This window comes from Pectinophora gossypiella, chromosome 22, assembly GCF_024362695.1.
Source record: "Pectinophora gossypiella chromosome 22, ilPecGoss1.1, whole genome shotgun sequence".
Classification (NCBI taxonomy): Eukaryota; Metazoa; Arthropoda; class Insecta; order Lepidoptera; family Gelechiidae; genus Pectinophora; species Pectinophora gossypiella.
In genome coordinates this window covers 572508-598579 of record NC_065425.1, presented here as the reverse complement: position 1 = coordinate 598579, position 26072 = coordinate 572508, and the positions used below count along the sequence as shown (strand labels likewise).

General features: G+C 37.4%; 2 protein-coding genes across 4 annotated transcripts in view; both read right to left on the bottom strand.

Annotated features, from left to right (window-relative positions):
- The window catches only part of LOC126377068 (uncharacterized), a 450327-nt gene that overhangs the window by 120307 nt on the left and 303948 nt on the right, over positions 1–26072 (bottom strand). The window lies entirely within an intron of this gene.
- The window catches only part of LOC126377065 (octopamine receptor Oamb), a 210708-nt gene that overhangs the window by 136752 nt on the left and 47884 nt on the right, over positions 1–26072 (bottom strand). For 2 of the 3 annotated variants that reach the window (XM_050024697.1, XM_050024699.1), the window contains exon 2: positions 22301–22362. The exons of the other annotated variant lie outside the window; for it this stretch is intronic. The gene's annotated coding sequence lies outside the window, so the exon portion shown is untranslated. The remainder of the gene's footprint in view (positions 1–22300; positions 22363–26072) is intronic. 3 annotated transcript variants of the gene reach the window in all.

Genomic DNA, 26072 nt, shown 5'->3' with positions numbered 1-26072 from the left:
TCTTTCTTTTAATAATTTTAAAAATGTACCTATTTTTAACTAAGCTTTATTCACAATCATAAACAAAACATATCTATTTTAAGTTTTGTGTATGGTTAAATGCATTTAAAGTGGGCATTAGATTCGATTCCTTTATTTTTTTAGCTTGATAAAGTCATCGGGAATGGGGCCGCCTTTTTTAACAATAATGTTTTTGGTGGGCTTAGAAACTACCGCGCACACACACGACGTTAATCAAATTGCGAGGGTTCTTCGTATATACAATATTCAACGGATACTCGTAAATTTTTACAATAATCACATTGTTTCCGTTGGCAATTAGAAGCGCGGTGATCGTACCTACTTTGCGTCAGCGAACCATGTAGGTACCTATGAGAATGTATGCGCGGAGACTCATTAGCAAATTGAGTTTATGTTTGTTAGTTCCAATTGCGATAAATATTAAATAATTAAGTAAATCACATTCCTATCCAAGTAAGAACTCAGCATAACAATATTTTTTATCTTCCACGAGTCGAAAAACTTACCTCTCAAACAAACATACTTTCCATAGGTTTTAAAAGCTTGTTAGATTTTAATTGTTACTTGTTACATAGATGATTCTGGCACAAAATAAACAAACATGATTTTACGACATTACTTTACTAAATCAAAATAGAGGATCACTTTAGACATAAGAGTTTTAAGTAGGAATTCACTAAATACTTTTTGTCTTAAGTTGGTATACTCCTAGACAATTGAAGTAAAATTTATCTTAACTAGTACTTGATGAAGTGCAACTTGACTTTACTTTTCTAAACTGATTCTTACGAAATCAATTGTTTCTAAAGTCTTACTTCATTTAGAAAAATATTACTTAACGCCATTTTGCACTTACAGGAAGAAAACATGTAATATTTTTTTGACAATATTATCGTCAAAAACTGAAGTAAATTAATATATATCTCTGTTGTAGTAACAATTACTGCGTTCAGCTGTCACATATTAATACAAAATGAATTTCTCTATACTATATGTCACCATTTTTTTTATTTGCTGAATAATCAATCCAAATTTTATTATTATTTTTCTGGTATATTAAAGGCCCTTCTGTTTTTTAACACTTTCTATCGATTTTACACGAGAAACAATCATGCGTTTATAATTTCCTGTATGTGAAACGGCAGAATAACCTTTTGTTAAAACAACTTAACAAATATTTTAGACGCCATTTTCTTACAGACTTCATTTCTTGTGTTAATGTAAATGTTCGCCATTATATTCTAAAATAAAGACGCGTGAAGTAAAAATCGTTTTAGTATGACCTGAAGTTTTACTTCGTTAAGTTACAATTGACTCAGTGCAATTCAATCCTATAGTCTTAACTAAGTATTGTAGATATCTTCAAGTATACATTTTTGGTATTAAGTGATACTACAAGAATTCTAAGTTTAGAATACGCAAGAACATTGTCTAAAGTAGGGTTTAAGTCTGACTTAACGTTGTCTTAAGTCTGTCTTGTATAAGAGTTAAAGTATGTGCCCACTTTTACTAAACTGTATCTTCAAGACATCTTGAGGGATATCTTGGAGACATATAAGACTTATCCAAGACAAGGGCTTGATTTAGTCTACTTGCCTTCAAGATATCTACAATTCTCTTTTAAGACAATCGGTTGCTACTTGGGGTGTGTGTGTGTGTGTGTGTATGTTAAATAAGTGTAAGTCGTGAATCATATCAAAATCATTCTAAATCAGAAATTATCATGGATAAACACATCTTTTAAAAACCAATGAGGGTATATATTACAAATTATTTAATAACTAGAGGAACACATTTAAGACCAGACATTTTTATCATTTAGGTAGTCATTAATTTTATAATAAGTTTTTTACATAAAGTAAGCTTCACATGAGCTTTAAATTTATTTTCTGAGTGTAAGTGTCAAATATGATAGTGCGTCGGGGTTCCAAAGTGGGTACATGATATTGCTTATAACTGTACACCCCTGGCATGAAAATGGAACGGTCCCTGGGGAGTATCTTAGTGGCAAGAACAGGGAAAATTATGACTGATTCCCGAGGAAGGATTAGGTTGTGTTTTCGTGTTAATAATGTGTTTGTGTCAAGATAAACGGCCTGTGGAGGAAGGTTTGACAATTAATTCGGTGGCTGTGTGGTTGACAACGCGACTGACTGACTCACTGAGTGAATGAATGCGCAGTCGTGTTTACAGGGACGTGAAGTGTGAATAATGTGTAGATTGGTGACTGGTACATAGATAGGTTATTGGGCATTTTGGTCTAAGTTTGCTTTTATTGTTTTAGAATTATATTGATTCTATGCAAAAAAACACTTTTGTTTTTTTTATGCTGCTTCTATGCTGTTCTGGGAGCAAATAAAAAACATAGAACACGTTCAGCTGCTTCTCTTCCCGGGCATGTCGTAAAAACCGACAGAGGGATTGCGTCCTCTAACATGATGGACTAATGTTATGGGCGATAGGCTGATCCCTTATCACCATAAGGTTCATCATATCCATCTTAGGACTTCGTATCAACAGTGGCTGCAAGTTGTCTTTGATTACTTGTGGCTCTGCCCACCCCATTTGGGATTACGGGCGTGAGTTTATGTATGTATGTATATTGAACTAAAAACGGCGGGTTTTGTAAAATTATTATTATTTTTGTTATTCTTATGTTTTGTATGGTCAAATTAGAGCTGGTCTTAAAAAAGGCTTAGTGCGATCTACTCAGAACCGGCGTGTGGTTTCCAGAGTATCATCATCCCCTTATCATTATCCCGTTTTTCACAGGGTCCGCTTACCTAACTTGAAGATTTGTCAGGTCCATTTTTTTACAGAAGCGACTGCCTGTCTGACTTTCCAACCGGCGAATGGGAAACCAGACCAATACAGGTTAGGTCACATACCTCCGAAAATCGGGAACGTGGGTTTTCTCACGATGTTTTCCTTCACCGCTGAGCACGTGATACTAATTTATTATCCAAACATGAATTTGAAAACAAATTCGACAATCATTGGTTTAGGCCTGTGCTGGATTCGAACTTGCAACCTCAAAATGAGAGGCAAGTGTTCTACCAACTAGGCTACCACGGGTTTCCAGGGTATGTGCCCGGTTAATGACAATAGGCTCATCGTCTTTCGTATGGGACTTAATCATAGCTTTCGAAGGGTGGTTTGTTATACTGTAAATCACTGTCTACCCTTTCGGAATACAGGCTTCATGCTATGTTGTAACGACTACGTACTTACATCAAAGTCATGTCAGGGGTCTTTGGCGGTTCAATAGTAACCCTGACACCAGAGTTGATAAGTTCGGTATTCCACCTCACAACCCACACGATAGAAGAAGAAGCTATGTTGTGGAAAAATTGGAAAGAAAGAATTCTAGATTGTATTATCTTTACCAGTAAAGCAGGGAACTCTATAAAATAAAACGCGCCAAGACACCCACATTTTCTCGAGGCAGAATTTCATTGGACAAACTGACTTATATCAAACAAGAGTGAATGGAAACATAAGAATCCGCCGGCTTCACTGCCTACAGCCCATCGACGGTGTAACCAGATAGACACCTGCCGCTTTTTTACAAAATTCACAATTCATAATCGCATAAAATTGCAATAAAATTGGTATTACCTACAGTTTGCAGATGGTCGGCATTTAACATTCGGTCTACATTTTTAGTTAATTAAATTATAACATGCAAATAGTAAAATAAAATATAATAAAAAAATAAATTTGAGGAGCTCGGCGGCGCAGCGGTAAACGCGCTCGGTCTGCGATTGTTGAAGTTAAGCAACTTTCGCAAAGGCCGGTCATAGGACGGGTGACCACAAAAAAACAAGTTTTCATCTCGAGCTTCTCCGTGCTTCGGAAGGCACGTTAAGCCGTTGGTCCCGGCTGCATTAGCAGTCGTTAATAACCATCAATCCACACTGGGCCCGCGTGATGGTTTAAGGCCCGATCTCCCTATCCATCCATAGGGAAGGCCCGTGCCCCAGCAGTGGGAACGTTAATGGGCTCATGATGATGATGATGAAAAAATAAAAAAAAGACATTAACGCTGTGATGAGAGTGGAAGAAGCGAAAGTAGTGTGTAATGGAACTCCATACACTCTGCCAACCCCAATGGGAAATAGACGTGTAATTATACACGAAAGATAGAATACCAGGGGGCAATTAAGGTCACATTGAAACAATTTATCTAGAAAGCAATATTGCAATTAGACATTTGCACATATAAAAGTAACTGCGCAATGTCGTCAAATAGCAATATTGCTTACTCCGATAAATCGCTTCTAAGTAAATAGTCCCATGTAAGAAGCTCTACGGCTGCAGCGCTAGTATAGCATCTTCATAGAATTATTATGACTTAGATGAGGTCCATTAAATTCCGTGGACTTCTATTTTATTTTAAACCTGGTATTACGTATCTTCAGTCTTCGTTTTGTAATATGACTTATGTTTGGTTTTTCATATATATTAATTCTGTAAATTAACTGAGGTTACGCGTTTTGAAGGGGCACTCTGCATACTGATTGGCTCACTCAAGATCCTAAACACGTCGAAAGGCCGGACCTATTAGTCAGATGTAGACAGAACCCGTTTGTCCGTTTTTCTCTTCTTCTATCGTGTGGGTTGTGAGATGGAGTACCGACTTCATCAACCCAGGGTTACTATTGAGCCACCAAAGGCCCCTAACATGGCTCATGTAACGACTACTTACTTACATCAGTAAGTAGTAACCGGGAGCAACGGCTTAACGTGCCTTCCGAAGCACGGATCATCTTACTTTCAGACAATCAGGTAATCAGCGTGTAATGTCCTAACCAAACTAGGGACCACAAAGTAATTTTTGTGATATGTCGTTTCTCCGTTAGTAAGAGTCTAGACGTTGTATCGTCGATGCAAGTCAGAATCCAAGTAACTTGATATTTTCTGATTGAGTTAGCCTCGAGTTTCTTTGTTTTTTGTGTAAAAATATCACGTTATCTACGTCTGGTCTCATTTTTCTCATCGGCTGCAAATGCAATAACAAAAAACTATGAAGTGAAAATCTTTTTTTGTTACTCAGTTGATTGTATGTTTGCGTTACATGCCTACAAGGTGGAGCACCTTATAAAAAAATGTCTCATGCTCACCATGTTTTTGGTTTGCCTCAAACGGCATTAATCCACTTGGCCGGTCATTTTTGACTACTTTTTAATCAGAAGAGAAAACCGTTTGCCCACCTTAGAAAACAGTTTCTCCTGTAAACATACATACATACATACACTCACGCCTATTTCCTACCAGACTATGGAATTCCATTGATGTAAATTTGTTTTATTATTATTGTATGACTATGTAATTTCTTTATCTTAGGCTTATGGAGTCCCGGACTTTTGGAATGCGTGCGTGGGGCGGAAGTACGTAGTAACATAACATAAACAGCCTATATACGTTCCACTGCTGGGCGCAGGCCTCTCCTCAATCAACTGGAGGGGGTATGGAGCATACTCCACCACGCTGATCCACTGCGGGTGCGGGAAGTACGTAATAAACATAGCCAACACGTAGTGGCCCCTTAAGACAATTTAATCTAACTGTAGTGTTATTAATGTTTTACCCTGCAGTAGAATGCTGACTTCTATATTGAATATCAGTTTTAGAGTTTCCTCTGATAGCATTCACTACTTGGCCGGACATATGGTTCTGTAAGTTTATAAACAAATTAAGTTCTTACGAATTGATGTATGTCTGACATCAGCTGTGAGTAACAAACTTATCTACATCTACAATAGGATTAAGCAGTTCATATTTATTATAAACATTAAAGGAAGTTGGACCCAGAGCGCTCCCCGGGGCAGTCCGTTTTATTGCCAACAACACCTGCTGTTTTGGAAGTAAATAGTTTAGATTTACTTTGAAAGCAGCGATTGTGAAACTTAAATATTGTTTTAAGATACCTCAGTAATACTTCCCGACCTTTTGTTAAAGATTTACTCAAAGTTTATTGTGTCAAACGCATTTGATAAGTTAAGAAAATATTTTGTTTTTGTTTCTTAAGTTATGATGTATTATATAACTTAAAGTTTCATTGGAACGTTGATTTTCATATCTGATTACAAATTATTTGTTGTTTTCAAATAAATACAACATTTTTTGTGCTTATATTAAATTTTGAATGCGCAATTTAAAAAACTGCAATGGAGTACACGGATAACATGCATCCCCCGGATATGGTGAACCATTACCCAAATACATAACATTTATTTTTAGGAAGGACACTTGCGGTCATTGGTATTTGGTAAAAAAAATGATAACGATGTCAGATATGACTAAAACATAGGACTAAACTTGGACATTCGACTTTAGTTTACTTTAAGGTATTTATTTCTTGTTGCACCATCCCGCATTCAAGTTTCGAAAATGTTTGTTTCCTCGTAGTGGTTGCCTGGAAGAAATTGCTCTAGAGCAATAAGGCCGCCAAAATTGTACTGTAAAATTGATTTATTTATTTATTTCCTCACTTACATCTACCATTACAGTTTATCTTTTGCGATAGTGTAGTAATAAAAAACAAGGTTTGGTTTTTTTTTACAGTCTATAAGATATCATATATAAAAAAAATTAAGCAAAATTAAAAATTTTGAAAAATACCCACGACGGTAAAAATTTCATCGAAAAAGAATAAAATAACTCAAAACCCCCGACTTAACCCAATTATTATGTAACGAAATATTATATTAGACTTAAAAATACTTTCTAAAAAAGAGTTGATATCTCGAGACATCGGTAATAGATATACTTAAGTACCTAAACAATGAATTATGGATGTTTACAGTTTTTCCTAACGTTTCTGTTTCTCGAAGATATACTTAAATGTAGCGATAATAATTTTACCATAATACATAACCGAGGAATATCCGTCGGGTGCTGCCTTTTCTGTATAAAATTTCAACAAAAATTTAATCATACTCATAAGTGTATTATAAATCGTCGTTAAACATCTACAATTCTTCAATAATTGTATTCACGTCACTAGAAAAACTTTAGCTGGGTTAATGGCAGCGTCCTCTAGTGAGTTAAAGACGTAATTTTTATTATTTGGGAACATGCATTAAGCTACCACGTACACATTGCTGAAAACAGAATTGTAATCGGACATTTCGTTTTGATTATATTGCAACATTGTTTTGCACTAATATTGTAGCGCCCCCTAGTGAGTTACAGCCATGACACCTGTCTAAGAACATGAACTTAACAAACACAATCCCGTTATTGAAAACCGCCTCAAAATCGGATCATTAGTTTAAAAGATAGGTGGTAACATTACTTTGCACAAACGCACACACAAACATCTCTTACCCTAAACGCATATACCTGCTCCGTTCCGTCGTGGGTAATAAATGTAATTACTAACCGTAATTAACAACAATTTGCTTTACTTAATACTACCTGATTATTGAGTGATGGGTTCAACTTTATGAATTAAATGAGGATTCATTGGATGAATTTGATTCACTTGACCACACAATCCACGTGCCACTTAAAGTCGATCTTGATTTTTCTTTAATATTCGCCAATCACTTCGTATTAATTTATCTACAATTTATTGTTTATGATCTTCTCTGAAATCCGGCTCGAAGGACCATGAATATGCCTGATATGACTTTTTACTGATTTTTAAGGTATTTAGGTAGCAATGAAACAGCACCGTGTTCGACGTAATTACGTGTAATCAATGGAACCGAAAAAAAAACGCCTGTCAAAAACAATTAACTAATAAAAAATATTGCAAATAAATTGCTATTATAAATTGAAGAGGCGTTTCGAATAATATTGACTCTAAACACTAATATTGTGGCGCCCCCTAGTGAGTTACAGACATGACACCTGTCTAATAACATGAACTCATCAAACACAAACCCGTTATTGAAAACCGCATCAAAATCGGATCATTAGTTTAGAAGATAAGTGATAACATTACTTTGCACAAACGCACACACAAACATCTCTCACCCTAAACGCATAAACCTGCTCCGTTCCGTCGTGGGCCGTGGGTAATTATTATCATGTTTAATGTCTGATTGTTGAAATTTATTTTTTTGCAATAAAATATATTTGATTTGATTTGACTAAACTGTAGTTATAACTTTAACCAGGTACGAGAGGGGGCGGTATTTTAGACTGACCTGCAGTATTTGTGTAATAATTTGAAATGTTTAATTATTCGTAATTTTAATTTTAAGTGACTTTCACTAAAGAATTCAAAATGACGTACGATTCTAAGACCTAAGATTCTAAGAGAATTGTGAAGTGTCGTATCTCTGTCACAGATAAATAAATAAATACACACTTGTGTAAACTTACACCCGTAATTCCTAACAGGGTAGGCAGAGCCACAAGTAATCAAGACAACTTGCAGTCACAAAAACAAAATTCAGATTTTGCTTTAATTAAGAAATAAAAATAAACGCAACAATAAGTTTGATGTTTTATAATAAGTAATTCATAATAGTAATTCTTCATCGTAGTTAAGTTAATCCGTAGTTAAGTTAATTAACAGATTTTTTTGTAAAAAGTTATTTGATTAATCAGTTGAAACTACCCTAAAATTGCGTTCAAAGTGCGACCGGCCTTAAACTTCAACATACGAGTACATTATGGATACAAAATGTTCGATCCTAAATCGAAAATACCGCGTCCCGGAACTAGATTGCGGTTGGTGTCCATCTTGCGAAGTTTGCAAGAGACTTGCTAACTGTAACTTGCAAGAGTTGCAAGTCGCTTCTGTGAAGTGTTGCGACTTTGTGGGACTTAGTGTTGGGAATATTTGTTGAGTCTTCCGCGGAAAGTTGTGTAACTGTTGTCCTATAAGTCGCTTACTGGTTCTAATCGTTACATTTTTAAAACGGTCTTCGAGAGCACTTTGGCAGTCGTTGCTTTGTGAATTTTACAGCTTAAACTCAAACATAGAATTAAGAATACTAAGTACGTGTAAAACGACTGTCCGCTCACCATCAGCAGCTGAGCTAGGTTTACCTCCCTAAAAAAATGACTTTGACTTGATTTTTAATTTCTATAGAAAATAAAAAAAATAAGCAAAATTAAAAATTTTGAAAAAACCCACGACGGTAAAAATCTCATCGAAAAAGAATAAAATAACTCAAAACCCCCGACTTAACCCAATTATTATGTAACGAAATATTATATATTAGACTTAAAATTCTTTCTAAAAAAGAGTTGATATCTCGAGACATCGTTAATAGATTATACTTAAGTACCTAAACAATGAATATGGATGTTTACAGTTTTTTCCTAACGTGTCTGTTTGTCGAAGATATACTTAAATGTAACGATAATAATTTTACCATAATACATAACCGAGGAATATCCGTCGGGGGCTGCCTTTTTTATATAAAATTTCAACAAAAATTTAATCATACTCATAGGTGTATTTTATGTCGTCGTTAAACATCTACAATTCTTCAATAATTCTATTCACGTCACTAGAAAAACTTTAGCTGGGTTAATGGCAGCCCCCGACGGATATTCCTCGGTTATGTATTATGGTAAAATTTTGTTTCATGTATTTCTTTCTTTTCTTTTTTTTAAATCCAGTTTGTATTACATAATTTATAGACTTAAATATAATGGTATTCCAATTACAGTCGGTGGAATGAAAGTTCCTTTTATTTTGGTGTAATAAAATATATTTGTATTTAGTATTTGTACAAATGTCAGGGGTAGTTTTGTGCTCTACCAACCCCAATAAGGACACCACACCTGTGTTTCCATAGACATGCCGATTAGCTCACGTAGGATTATAAGATTTACTGTCATATATAGTATTAAATTTAATGCTCGGTAGTCAATTTATCTCGGTTATATATTCATAATGCCTCGCGAATTTCAATTAAGTTAAGCATATTATACCTACGACGAGGTGTGCAGTGTAGATACAGGATGTTTTCATACCCATTATAATTATACTGGGTGTTAGTGACAACGTAACGAATACTGAGGGGGATGATTCAGACCATGATTCTGAGTTAAAATCAAGTGGAATTTTCCGTCGCAAAATTCATGATTTTTTTTTATTATTTTTGTAATTATTTTCAATTCTATAATTTTGCGATCAAAAATTCCACTTGATATTAACTCAGAATAATGAGCTAAATCAGCCCCCTCAGTATTCGTTACGATGTCCCCACACCAGTACATACAGGAAGCCATACAAGTAGGTATGGGTGTTAGTTACATCGTAACGAATACTGAGGGGGATGATTCAGACCATGATTCTGAGTTGATATTAAGTGGAATTTCCTGTCGGAAAATTCATGAATTTTTTGTGTTTTCTTAAATTATTTTCCATTCCATACTTTTGCGACGAAAAATTCCACTTGATATCATCTCAGAATCATGGTCTCAATCATCCCTCAAAGTTTTCGTTACGATGATACTAACACCCTGTATTATTTTTTAAATATTATTGAATTTCGTGCGTCATTTCACTTGCGTCAGACACAATACTACTGGACGAAAGGCAAGAGGGAAACCATGGCCCTATTTTTCTACACCAACAAGTGCGTGGATAAAATATTCTACTGTTCATTTGAAGTTAGGTCAATTCTGTAATCCCATCATCGATTTAAAACGGAAGTCCGTATTGCTCTATGATTTATAATGACTTATAGACGGGGCATAAACAAAAGACCACAAAGAGAACCTATAAGTGTCCATACAATGTGGTATAATCACAGGCCTCCTTTGTCTATGGTTCCATGATTTATAAATCGCTATTAATTATAGTGCTGTGAGCGATTCATTTTTGTAATTGGTCGGGACCTGTAGAGAGGTCAATTCGGGTGACTTAGTGTTATAAGTTAGCTGTACTAGTTAGTAATAGATGGCGTTGACATAAGATTTATAGCGATAAGTACACTAGATAGATATAGCCTTTACTATGAACTTATTCTAAGAAAAGACAAACATTTTTTTCCTTTTTTTTAGCTTTAACTTAATATTTAGAAAAAAAAATGTATTTGATTATAAAAATGTAATTTATTTTCCTCCATTTGTCTTTTGACAAAGGCCTCCTCCAGCTCTTTCCACTTATCCCTGTCTCTCGCCAGCCTTCTTCACATATTTCCTGCTGTATTTTTTATTTCTTCTTCCCATCTCTTAATTGGTCTTCCTCTCTTTCTTGTTCCATATCTGGGGTACCACTAGGTTACGTCTACGATAAGTAAACATAACATAACATAAACTGCCTATATACGTCCCACTGCTGGGCACAGGCCTCCCCTCAATCAACCGGAGGGGGTATGGAGCATACTCCACCACGCTGCTCCACTGCGGGTTGGTGGAGGTGTTTTTACGGCTAATAGCCGGGACCAACGGCTTAACGTGCCCTCCGAAGCACGGAATCATCTTACTTTTTCGGACAATCAGGTGATTCAAGCCTGAAAAGTCCTTACCAAACAAAGAACAGTCTCACAAAGTGACGACGAATACACGACACGACAAGTACACTACGATAAGTACACTAAGTGAAATAAAATGTTATTACAACAAGAAAAATAGTTGTAATATTGTTTTTAACGTATACAGGTTGTTGTGGCATCGTTACGAATACTGAAAGGCACGATTGATGTATATTTTTTTATTTAAATCTTTTTCTTCTGTTAATACTTTCCGGTCCGGTAAAAGAATACTTTCTACAATGTCAGTTAGGCGGTGATACACCCTATTAAGAGTATTTATTACATTAACTTTAGTTTTACTTTTAGGTATTTATTTATTTCTTTTTATTGCACCATCCCGCTTCCAAGTTGTTTGTAAATGTTTGTTTCCTTTTGGTGGTTGCCTGGAAGAAATTGCTCTAGAGCAAAGAGGCCGCCCAAATTGTACTGTATTCATGTGTTATGTCTGATTGCTGAAATTTTAGTTTTGTGCAATAAAGTGTATTTGATTTGATTCGATTAAAAATATTCATGCTTCATATCAGCCATATATTATAACTCACATGCATAATAATATATAGAATACAAAGACAAAACAATAACATCACTTAAAAATTTTCACTAAACAATTACAAAAAGCGATGTTAGTTACAATGATCATAAGGTGGTGGTGGACGTCCTGAGATAAAAGGGTCACTCAGCACAAGTCGCGGCGTGAACCACGACATTGGTATTATGTTTTTACAACAAGATTCCCATTGACATTCAGAATTTGCCTTTCAACTGTTTTAAGACAGTAGTTAAACAAAAACTTTACAAAAAAGGTTATTATAAAGTTAGTGATTATTTAGAAGATATGAATGCATGGGATTAACTGTCTGAGAACTGATGTTAGGCAGCTAAATTACTCAATTGTATACCAATATTTTATGTTTATTTTTATTTTTTTAAAGAACGTCTAGGGCCCTGAGCCGAGGTTTTTCTTGCAGCTTCTTTTCCCCGGCTATACAGGTTGTGAGAAGCTGCAGTAGTTTTAGGCGGATGAGACTTTCGTTATGTAAAAAATGACGATTCAAAGTGTTACCTACTGAATAAATATATTTTTGAATTTGAATTTGAATTTGTGTTGGGTGAGGCACGAACGTCGCATATATACAGATTTTACACATACATACAGTATAATACATATACTTTTGAACTTTTCTCCCGCGTACATAATGTTTTTACAGGTTTATTACCTTCCGAGGGATCACTAACAAGTTATTACTCGAGTTTATAATCAGGTTTAGTCTCGTAGCAAGTATTCTGTATTTATTTATTTTTATTATCATTTTCTTTTTCCTCTGTTGGAAAGTAAAACGAAACGCCTGTGACTAATTAAGTTTAAGCAGTAATTCGTGTGTTGTAGTTTGCAATATCGGAACGCAGTAATAGATACTTCGGACATGTCAGTTTGTATGTGTCTCCCTCTAATTCACAGGTAGATTGACATTTTGCTGTTCCTCTCTCTCTCACACATACTGTCGGTTCTATGTGTAACTGTAGTACACATACATTTCTTTTATAACCTTTGCTAATAAAGCTATTAATTACTCTGCAATCCTTGTTTATTTTCGCTCATAACCCTTCATCCTCAAACAGTTTACATTACGGTTTGGGTACGTAATTATGTGCTTAGACTTTAGAGCCCAACAAAAAGATGTGACTTTGTGCTTAGACTTAACAGCCTCCGTGGTCTAGTGGTTAGAGCGTTAGGCTCACGATCTGGAGGTCCGGGTTCGATTCCCGATGGGGACATTGTCGAAATCACTTTGTGAGACTGTCCTTTGTTTGGTAAGGATTTTTCAGGCTTGAATCACCTGATTGTCCGAAAAAGTAAGACGATTCCGTGCTTTGGAGGGCACGTTAAGTCGTTGGTCCCGGCTATTAGCCGTAAAAACACCTCCACCAACCCGCATTGGAGCAGCGTGGTGGAGTATGCTCTATACCCCCTTCGGTTGATTGAGGGGAGGCCTGTGCCCAGCAGTGGGACGTATATAGGCTGTCTATGTTACTTTAGAGCTCAGTTTTTTGTTTCACTGTCTTTTATACTGATTTCCAAACCGGCTGCAGCTGAAAATCAGCGTCATAGTCTATCTACAGCTAGGCCGTGAGATTTGCTGAGCTGAAGCCGTTTCAGCATTAAGTATAATAATTATTAAGTAATTTAATTACCTAAGCACATTTTGTTAATTAGTGTTAAGTATCCCGAATAAATATTTTTTCTTTCTTTCTTTTTTCTTATCGTGTGGGTTGTGAGGTAGAACAGAAACCTCATCAAGCCTGGTGTCAGAGTTATTATTGAGTCGCTGTCAGCTGGGGCTAGTGGACTGTATGTGTAGATGGTGAGGTTGAGCTGCTTTCACTGCACTAATTAAAACACTCGGAGACTTGAATAAACACTTTTATTTCGCGTAAATTATGCGAGCAACAATGGAGCTTACAACGATGATGGACGAAATGTAACAGGAAGTGACGTCAGACTAACAAACTATATTTTTTATTTTTAAATTGTGTTGGTGTTGCCAACAGTCGCCAAAGGACATGACTCATGTAACGACTACATACCTTCATCAGTAAGTATTAACCGGGACCATATAGATTTATGAATATATAATATCAAAAAGCAGAGCTAATATTACTGGACGAATTACAATGGTAAAATAAAAAAAAAACTAAGTATTTTTATGAATACTACTAGTTTTAAAAACAATTGTGATGAACGATCCTATGTTTACCCGACTGCGCCAAAAAGATGCTTATTTTATGTTATAAACACAAATCTTTATAAATTACCGCATTCGTTATTAATCCGATCAGATCATTTGGTCCCAATTAAATTCTATCAGAATTAATAATTTATCATGATAATATACGATAAAATAACCGCCATTGCAGAGGCGAAAAAAATTAATGCGTTTTTTTTACAAATTAACACACCTCTTCATCATAGCGGCAGTAAAACTGTCAGAAAAAATAAATGGACGTTAGAATATAAGTACGTGGACTTAAGTAGGCTTTTATTATTTGGGGACCATAAAGAAATGTTCGGTTTTAATTTTAAAATACTGGAAAAATAATGGCTGTTTTGCATTGTTTATGGTGTGGTAGATTATTGGCGTTTTTTTATATATCGCACACAATATCCAATACTTTTGTAACATAACGAAGCGTAACGCGTCTATCGAAGGGGTGGGCAGATGTGTGTTTTCACACACACACACACACACACACACACACACACACACACACACACACACACGCATTATACGTCCACTCGTCGCAGCTTGTTTAAGAACCATGCCTATTGCCATTAACCTGGCACAAATCCTGGAAACCACGTGCTATTAGTACTTTATTGCACCAAAATAAAAAGAAATAATAAAAGACTGGCAAATGGCGGCCATACCGCTTAAAGTGATTTCTTCCAAACAACCATGAGGCGAGGAGAAATGTAAAAAAAATTAAATTGAAAGATTGCGGGTACAAACTATAAGTACAATTTATCAATAAATACATGCTAATTAGCTATCTACGATTGAATTTTATGTAAGATTTTTTGATGTTATTGCATTATTCTTCAGCAATAACAAAATAGGAAATAACAAACAAACGTAATAACAAATATTTTCTTTTCCCCTACCTTTCTTGCTTACTTTATAATATAAATGGTTTACTGCGTTTCCACTTGGCAAAGCCCGCAACAAGTTGCCCGACATGTTGAAAGTTAACGCGGAACTTTTGTTTAACAACATTGTCTGTCTACGCATCTATATTCGTCTGTCGTAGACAACATGCCGCCAGAGGAACTAGTGTTGTTGCGTGTTACGTCTCCACTCGACAACAATTGATGCTCAACTAACGATGCTCTCTAAATAAACAACAAGCCGCGCGACATGTTACGCTTCAGCTGGCAACGTCTGTTGTGCAACGTTGCCGTACATGAGCGTTAGATTTTGCGCGCTAATTGATACCTAGTGGGCTTTAACCCTTTCTTCAAGGTGACAGTTATTCGCTTACGAAGAAAAATAACAACTACCTATATAGCGGAATACCGAGAAGGACTTACGATGAACAAATTGGAGATGTTCTTAGAAAAGGTTTAATACGATCTGCTCTGAACCGGCGTGCGTGTATGAAGCGATTGATGAATGTGGAGGAAGCAAGAGAAGTGTGTCAGGATCGAAGCAAATGGAATTCTATAGTCTTTGCTTACCCCGGTGGGAAATACGCGTGAGTTTATGTATGTATGTATCTATATAGCGGCTTTTCTTAAATATCAACAACTTCACAGCACTACATCAAATAACTTCTAACTAACCGATCGTATATCCTCAACAAAGGGGACACTCAAAAACTAACTAAACTACCTATAAACTAAATCAAAGTCCGAACTAAGTTGAACCCAGTACGTTTCCTTTACAAGTTGTCGTTCTACCGCGGGCGAGAGGCGGTTAAGTTAAATACATAAACTTCCTATACACGTCCCACTGCTGGGCACAGGCCTCCCCTCAATCAACCGGAGGGGGTATGGAGCATACTCCACCACGCTGCTCCACTGCGGGTTGGTGGAGGTGTTTTTACGGCGAATAGCCGGGACCAACGGCTTAACGTGCCCTCCGAAGCACGGAATCATCTTACTTTTTCGGACAATCAGGTGATTCAAGCCTGAAAAGTCCTTACCAAACAAAGGACAGTCTCACAAAGTGATTTCGACAATGTCCCCATCGGGAATCGAATCCGGACCTCCAGATCGTGAGCCTAACCCTCAAACCACTAGACCACGGAATTAAGTTAAATATTGCTATAGAATAAAGTAGTTTTGAAGTTTGTATATTAATAAGTAAGGTAACATCACCGACTTAGGATAGTCTCCTGCATGGCATAAGAAGACAGGAATGCTCAATCCTGTGACAAGCCGCCATTGCTAGCCCATTAATGACGTAAGTGTTATCACTGTGTTACCATTAAATTGGTATCTCCAACATTTCAAGGACGTAAATTTTACTATTGAAAATTAAGTGAATTACTGACTAATGCATTTAATAATTAAAGCGTTTAAATGGGGATATGAGACTCCCGATATTTCGACACTGTTGCAAGTGCCATGATCACGGAATGACTGAACCCGTTATTATGTGCTTTAATTATGATAATAACCGCGTAAACTAAAACATACATAAAACATAAACATAAATAGCCTATATACGTCCCACTGCTGGGCACAGGCCTCCCCTCAATCAACCGGAGGGGGTATGGAGCATACTCCACCACGCTGCTCCAATGCGGGTTGGTGGAGGTGTTTTTACGGCTAATAGCCGGGACCAACGGCTTAACGTGCCCTCCGAAGCACGGAATCATCTTAATTTTTCGGACAATCAGGTGATTCAAGCCTGAAAAGTCCTTACCAAACAAAGGACAGTCTCACAAAGTGATTTCGAAAATGTCCCCATCGGGAATCGAACCCGGACCTCCAGATCGTGAGCCTAACGCTCTAACCACTAGACCACGGAGGCTGGAAACTAAAAACAATGCATTTAATTACTATTACTTGTCACATAATAAAAAAAAACATTAAAACTGTAAGTAAGGAACTATTTTAATAAATGTTCAAAAATTCCTTGCAAATAAAAACAATGGTCGTAGGTAATTCATTTTTTACGAAATGGCAACACAGGGTCGGATGACGTCAGCTGGGCTAACCTGGAATTGCTAGCTATCAGTTTTGAGCATACCTTCTCTAAGTGCGTCAATTTTCTAAAACGGTCTTTCAATCAGCTGCTTGATACAAACCCAAAGCTACTGTCAAGTTGGCGGTGCTCAACAAAAATACCGCGACTGCATTTTGGCTATGGGTTGTTTACGATATTGCGAAGGTATTTATATAAATAAGTTCATATATAAATAAAAAAAATTAACCAAATGAAACACAGTCGCTTATCACTGACATAGGGACTACTGGCGATACAATGGGGTGCAGGTACAGGGTATGGGGAGGGCTATTAGGGGTGTTTTGTACCCCTTCAATTACCAGCGTTGGTACCCAGGGTATAATTGATACCAATCGTTGGGGACGTTAATGATCCATGCGGTTTATGATGGTGTTATATGGTGCAAGATTTGTGTAGCGGGCGGATCTGCAAGTCAACCGAATAACGATCTTTGACACTTCAAAATTAGAGTTAGAATTAGAGAGGCATTGGTGCTAATTCCTGCACACACCATCTAATTTTATTTTAAGTTACACCTGTCATCTTTCTATCCGCGGAAACAGAAAGGGACGGGTAATCGACAGGCATAAAATTTATGGAACACACGCCAATTTAGGCGGAAATTGAAAACCCCTTCCGAAATTTTATACTGGCCAATAACCCGACAGAATTTAGTTGACAATACACGTCAAACGGGTTGTATATGAGCGAGATGCCTATTTTATTCAACGGGGAGCGCCGGTTCGAACCCCGGTACGACTTGCACCAATGAGTTATTAAGATTTTCCCACACATTGGTCTCGGCCATTACAGATGGCAATACGGCTCACCACCTGTCACGTTGGTCTAACAGAAATCTCGGTGAGGTGCGGGTAAATACCCAAACGAAGTAGTTTATGTATTATATTATGTATACAGGGTGTTAGTAACATCCTAACGAAAACTTTGATGGATGATTCAGGCCATGACTCTGAGTTAATATCAAGTGGAATTATCCGTCGAAAAGAGTATGAAACTGAAAATAATAAAAAAGCACAAATATTTTCAAAAAACACACACAAACCTTTGCAAAACTATAAAATTAAAAATATAAAAAAGAAAAATCTAAAAAAAATCATGAATTTTGCGACGTAAAATTCCACTTGATATCAACTCAGAATTATGGTCTGAATCATCCCCCTCAGTATTCGTTACGATGTCATTATCACCCTGTATTATGTTTAAGTTACGGCTAATACCCGAAGTGCGGCTACACCTAGTTTTAGCCGGTTAGAACTAGGTGTAGCCACTTACTCTTGGTTAAATCTAGTACTAGCCGATTGTTTTCGGGTAAAATTAGGTCTAGCCTTCATCATGCCGGCTACAACTAGGTCTAGCCATTCCTTGTTGGACAAAATTAGGTCTATCCGATATCATTCCGGCTAGAAATAGGTTCAGACAATCCCTGTTGGATAAAATTTAGATGCGTATCCCGCCAAGCCTTCCGCCCCGCGTCACACTCTTGATTCATAGCATCTACAGCAGCGTCGCGGGGTGGAGGGCATAGCAAACCACGCGCCTCTACAGGTTGTAAGCACCAGATGCTGCTAATCTACTGCAGGTCTACTAGCTAGTGTGGCTCACAGCGTCTCTCGATCTTCTTTTTCTTATCTTGTGGGTTGTGAGGTGGAATACCAACCTCTTCAACCTTGGTGTCAGGATTATAACCGAGCCGTCAAAGGCCCCTGACATGGCTCATGTAACAACTACTTACATAGTTACATCAGTAAGTTAGTAACTGGGACCAACGGCTTAACGTGCCTTCCGAAGCACGGATCATCTTAGGCTCAAACAATCAGGTGATCAGCCTGTAATGTCCTAACCAAACTAGGGATTCGAACCCGGGGCGTCGTATCGTGAGTCCAACGCGCTACCACTGGACCACGGAGGCCGTTCTCTTCTCAATCGTAGTCATTATATCATCTATGTATGTATCTAGGTACCAGTGTAACATTATATTATCATTTTTCTACCGCACCCGCTTAAAGCATATAGCTTGACGGCCATAAAATAAGCATTACCATACTTGTAATAGATATAGGAGCCGTGCGCGGCATATCTGGTTTTCAGTGTAATTTGTGCTGAGGGAATTATTACTTAGATTTACGATATCACTTACAAGGTATGCTTTTTGCAACGTTTTTTTTTTTCAACACAACAATGGCAATGATGTGCAAATGAATTCTGCTTGTAACTTGGTCGATGTGTTTCGTAGATAACGCTTGTAAAACAATAGGTCTAATGATGTTATTTTCTGAAAGGTAAACAAAGTTATGACACTGAACTTAATGGGAAATCTCTCGTGTGAGCTCCATATTATAACAGACAGTTTTGATCAAAAGTGACAGCAAAAATTTCAAGGTTAGCCCAGCTGACGTCATCCAAACCTGAGTTGCCATTTCTTAAAAAATAAATTGCCACCAATGTCTTTAATTTACACTGCAAAGCAATTTTGAATTTTAAGTAAAAGATTTATTGTCATTTTTAATGATTGTTATATAATATATGTGACAAGTAATAGTAATTAAATTAGTCAGTAATTACCTTAATTTTCAATAAAAATGTGGTTCAGCGTTGGGCTCACGATCCGGAGGACCCGGGTTCGAATCCCGGTAGAGACATATCACAAAAATCACTTTGTGATCCCTAGTTTGGTTAGGATATTACATGCTAATCACCTTATTGTCCGAAAGTAAGATGATCCGTGCATCGGAAGGCACGTTAAGCCGTTGGTTACAATTACTGATGTAAGTATGTCGTCGTTACATGACCCATGTCAGAGGCCTTTAGCGGCTCAGTAATAACCTTGACACCAGGGTTGATGAGGCTGGTTATCCACCGCACAACCTACACGATAAGAAGAAGCGAGGCAACCAGCTAGGACGTGAAGTGGCCAGGAGCGATGTAAACCATGTAGGTTGTCATACTTACTAAATTAACCACCAATGACAGTGTTTACGCTCAAGCAACCGAGAATTGTTCCATGTAATAGAGTTATCTATCTGGTAGCACATAAACAAAGCTATATTGTGGTAGCCCGTTGAATGTAGACTATCTCAAATAGTCCGAACTGGAATTAACTTGGTACAGTCAGCCTGAGAATCACCTACGTTACACGATATTGTATGCCAATATTTTATGTTTATTTTTATTTTTTTAAAGAACGTCTAGGGCCCTGTGCCGAGGTTTTTCTTGCAGCTTCTTTTCCCCGGCTATACAGGTTGTGAGAAGCTGCAGTAGTTTTAGGCGGATGAGACGTTCGTTATGTAAAAATTGACGATTCAAAGTGTAACTATGTTACCTACTGAATAAAGATATTTTTGAATTTGAATTTGACAGCGCCATCTAGCGCACATTTCTTGAACCATCAGTTCTATTCAGATGTCATAATGTTATGTGAATGTTGTCTTGACAAATGTAATTTTAAAAATGTAACGAAGTACTTAATTAACAACCCACCCTCCATGGTTTAGTAGTTAGAGCGTTAGGCTCATGATCTGGAATTCCGGGTTTGATTCCCGGTGGGTACACTGACGAAATCACTTTGTAAAGACTTTTCAGGCTTGAATCACCAGTTTGTTCGATCATTATATACGTATTAATGGGGATAAAAACTAAAATGTAGGCGGCAGAATAGTTGAGTGTTCCTAAATTTTGATAGACAGGACAATATAAAGAATATTGTCCGTCCAGATAAATTTCTATTAAATATAGAGCAACGTGGAGTGTATCCCGTTTGAAGGATGACTTACGAAAAATAAAAGCCATCAGTTAAAAACGGCAGTATTGGTTGAAAATAACTTTTCCTAAGTTTCTTCTTTCCGATCTTTAGGGAATAAATATAACACTATGATTTTGCACAAGGGGATATAATTTAAAAATATAACCAGAACAATATGTTTGTTTACTCAAATAGTATGCGGAACTGTCAAAATTTAAGAACACTACAGTAGCGACACATGGGGGGTTAAAATGACTAACTAAGAAAGCAATATTGCAATTTGACATTTGCGCATATAAAAGTAAGTGCGCAATGCAAACAAATGTCAAATAGCAATATTGCTTTGGTCTAAACGAGCCCATTACACTAGCGGTATTACCGCGTTTTACGGTAACGAGTACTAACACTTTGAGACCATGTCACATTAACTTTTTTGCCAAATTAAACCGTAAATCTGATTAAATATGAAATATGACAGTGCGACAGGGTTTTAAAGTGGGTACATGACTGACTGAGAAATAGGCAGTTTTATCCTCTTATTTAATTTATTTGTCTTGCAAATATTTAGAAGCCTGTCTGTACTAGTTCCGTCTGAACTATCGCCCTAACTTTGCCTCCCGCTGCTGATTTAGTCCGAGACAGTTGACCGCTATATTATATCTCAACTCAGCTTGCTACCTCTCAAATATCTACAGCAGCAAGCCTGTCTGAAGTATTTTTTTTAACGTGACTTATTTTAGATTTGCCGCAGATGGCATTAACTACTTGGCCGGACAAATGGGGAGCGCTGAGGGATCTCACCCGGTACAAATTTAAGACAAGCCTGAGGGTGCTCAGTTGGGCGCGAACCTTGGCTCAGGGCGTCGTCTGAGAGGAAAAATATTTGAGATAATTAATCGAGGTAGGTCGATAGCGATAAGCGCTGATTGAGGGAAATCGTCGACCACGCCGGCGGGGTCGGTATCGGGGTCCTGAAGTGTTTGGTGTCGCGAGCTGATTGGCTGGCTCTATGGCTAGAGTAATCGGGTCGTCGAGATCGTATATTACGTCCTTCGCCAAGACCCAGAGGGGGTGAGGCACGTATTGGTGCGGGGCGAAGAATTACCGCACTATGCGTGATATTCTTTATTCTCTGCCAAAACTAAATAAACAGTCAATGCTAAACCTTGGAATACCTCTTGAATCTTTCTTAAGCGAATCGAAATCCATTTATAAGAAGATAAACATTTGATTGATGTAATTTAACAAAACAGTATGTGTTTGCCAACAGATACAGTCAATTTGTTTGGCTGGAAATAATCATATTCATTGGTTGTTTATTGATATTATACACTTACTGATTTCTTGAATCAGGGTTGCGTTGTGTGGACTCGGCTTTCTATTCCGTCAGGAAATGTACCTGAAAAAGAAATAAAAGGGTTGAATTTGCCAGATAATAAATTTAAAGCTAATATTAAGATGAAATAATGAAGCCTGGCGTGAAAAGTATTCCTTTGTGTCGGTGTGATGCTTTGGAGAAGTTTTTTTGTTTTGTGTTTAATAAATATATTTTTTTAAATATTTACGCTGGATGCGGGCAGCGCAGGACTGATCGTCGTGGAGATCCTTGGGGGAGGCCTATGCCCAGCAGTGGGCGGCGTACGGCTGATGAAATACTTATTATATCCCAATCGGGGTAGTCAGAGGTATATTCATCGTAAGATGAACTAAGTACCCACACCTCACAGTATACATTACAAATCTTTAAATAACGTGTGTGGTGTGGGTACTTAGTTCATCTTGCGGTGAATATACCTCTGACTACCCCTATATCTATACTATATCCCAATATAGTCGTGAACTAAAAAAAACCTTATTAAACACATAACAAAAAATCTTCTCCAAAGCATCACACCGAGGCAAAGTGTCCAAAAGACTGGCAACATTTCCCCTTTGAACTGCTAAACCAACCCTTGGACAAAAGTAGTAGCCAGCCCTTGGGTCTTACGTTGTTGGGTGTAACAGGACTTTCAAAACTAAATTTGGTTTTGCTAGTCACGCCCGCACCCATGCAAGAGTCCAGGATAACACTAGCTAAGGGTGTCGCCGTCGACGGATACGTCTGGGAGGACATCATCATCATCATCATCATCATCATCATCATCATCATCTTACGTTGCCTCGACGAGACGCTTCGAAAGGTTCTTAATGAAACTCATCGTGAACATTAGTTATGTTTAAAAAAATGTGTTGCTGTTTCTTATCATTTCTTCTCCTCAACCAATATATCAAACTAGCTTTTGCCCGCAACTTCGTCCGCGTGGCGTGTTATAAAATAGAGATCTTTGTGTATGTGTCTAATTCAAATTTATGCAGTTTAGATTTTTTATACAACATTTTTTTCCCGCTAACTCCCATTTTTCAAAATACAGCCATAACTAAACTTTATATTTAATAAGATATGCATGCATGCTAGATTGAAAATATCTACTCGTATCTTACGCGGTTTAGATTTTTTCATACAAATGTTTTTTCCTGCTAACTCCCGTTCCCGTGGGAATTTATTCTATTTTGCAACTAAGCTTTAAGTTTACTAAGGTACCTGCATGCCAAATTTCAAGCGTCTAACTTAAGTGGTTTAGGTTTTTAATAAAAAACGCCTTTCCTGCTAATTCCCGTTCCCGTGGGAATTTCGGGAATTCCTTTCTTAGTGCACCTCTACGGTACCTAAGCTACGTCTCTTCCAAATTTCAAGTGCCTACGTTTAGCCGTTAAGGCTGTGCGTTGATATGTCAGTCAGTCAGTTTCTCCTTTTATAATATATATTTAGATTTCGAAATGACGTAGATTCCAAAATGTTAAATTGTAAATTGACCTTTAACAAATTAACCATGCCTAATATATTATATGCTCTGAGATGATCTGAGACCGAACCTTAATCATTTAGCACAAGAGGCAATTTTATTACACACTAAGTCAGCTCAGCTATGACGAAGAGGAAGCGAAACGACCGTAAAATATTGTTTTCTTGGATCTGTCTTTTGAAGTTATAATTGAATCGCCAGTCGCTTCTTTAAAACTCATTTCAACTTTACGCAATTTTATTTATCTTAGCTGGAAATCGACTCATCAGAGATTTCAACATTTTCAAGTAGTGGACATTAATCATAACTTTCTGGCTAATTACAGTCCGATTTCACCTGCGCCACAGATTAAACAGTTCGTCAAGAATGGTACGAAAGTCTTCTTCTTATCGTGTGGGTTGTCAGGTTACCAACCTCATCAACTCTGGTGTCAGGGTTACTATTGAACCACCAAAGGCCCCTGAAATGTCTCATGTAACGACTACATAATTACATCAGTAAGTAGTAACCGGGACACAGCTTAACGTGCCTTCCGCACGGATCATATTACTGTCGGACAATCGGGTGATCAGCCTGTAATGTCCTAACCAAACTAGGGATCACAAAGTGATTTTTGTGATATGACCGGGATTCGAACCCGGAATCTCCGGATCGCGAGCCCAACGCTCAACCACTGGACCACGGAGGCCGTTGAAAACCTTACTTGTCATCCCCGTTGCTATGCGCACATGTTGAATAGTGAATAAATAATAATTTAAAAAATAACAAGTGCATGCATTTTCAAACGTTACAATATTAAGATATTGTAATCCGGAGGTAAGCCTCCGGAACGGTTCGGAGACCACTGTGTGTACAGACCTTAATGTTTCACCGCCAATCACCGGAAGTTATTAAACGCTTAACCTTAATATTGGATCGTTTAACAAAGTAAACATTTCAAGGAGTTTATTAAACTTTAGCTCACTTCAATCAATCCGATTTCTCGGCATGACTGGAGGTAAACACACAAACGTACGAATTATTGTATAATAATTAAAACACATAATAACGGGTTCTCACCGCGTTTAAATCAGGGATATGAGACTCCCGATATTTCGACACTGTTGCAAGTGCCATGATCACGGGATGACTGATGAAATTGGAGTGGAGTAGGTAGATTCATAATTTTCTTCGGACAGACATATCTGTCTACCCTCTTTCTTTGCCGCTTGTTTATGGATTTGAAATCGGAATGTTCGGAACCATCTGAACTTGCACCAAACTTACTACGACAAACCGCACTCACTGAGTCCTCATACTGGTCACATACATCTGTTATCTTAAAGTCCCATATAATAGGAGGCGAGCCTATTCCCACAATCTTATTAACCATGGCACAATTGGGCACAAATCCTGTTAACCACGTGATATGATCCAAACATGAATTCAACCTCACAAAATTGAATATTTACAGCCAGTGATTCAAACCTTTTATCAATATGAAAGCCAATTTATCTACGGGGATAAGAAAATCAATAAATAGGTTTACCTACTGATGTAGTTAGGTATCCAAACTAATATTAATGCGAAAGTAACTGTCTGTCTGTTTGTCACATTTTCTCGTCTACTATACCGATTTAGAGGAAATTTGTTATAGATAGTTTGACACTCAGGGAAGAGTAAAGAATAGTTTTTATCCTGAAACTTTCCCCTTGATCTCGTAAGACCTATAACATCCAGACCCAATAGATAAGCAATGGGGTTTGGATTTTTAAAAAGACATCGTGTCTTATGACTTAAGGGTATGAAAAGTGGGGTGGAAAATACGTGGCGTGCGCGATAATCGAAATCCACGCAAAAGGAATCGCGGGAGGAAATCTAGTCTTAACATAATAACGGAATACCTACTGTAAACCAATTGAATAAAGCCCTCTTGGCTCCGAGGCGAAATTGCATTCGATTTGGCAGCCAACTTGCCGTCTAGGTACTTGCCGATGTTGCTGACATTTTTAACAGATTATACACGCTCTTATGATAAATTTTGTCAACTAAAATACACGGACAACACAATTTTACACACAACACATACATACAACACGCACACAATATATAAACACAACATACACACATAACACATACACACAACACACACATACAACAAATTCGGTGCAGGCAATGTTCCCAGTAGGTTATACATATCTCTCTCTATTTAAGAGCTGCGCTCTGGTCGGTGGAGGAATCGCCATTCCTCTCTTCTTCCCGCCAAAACCTTCACCTCCCGATACGA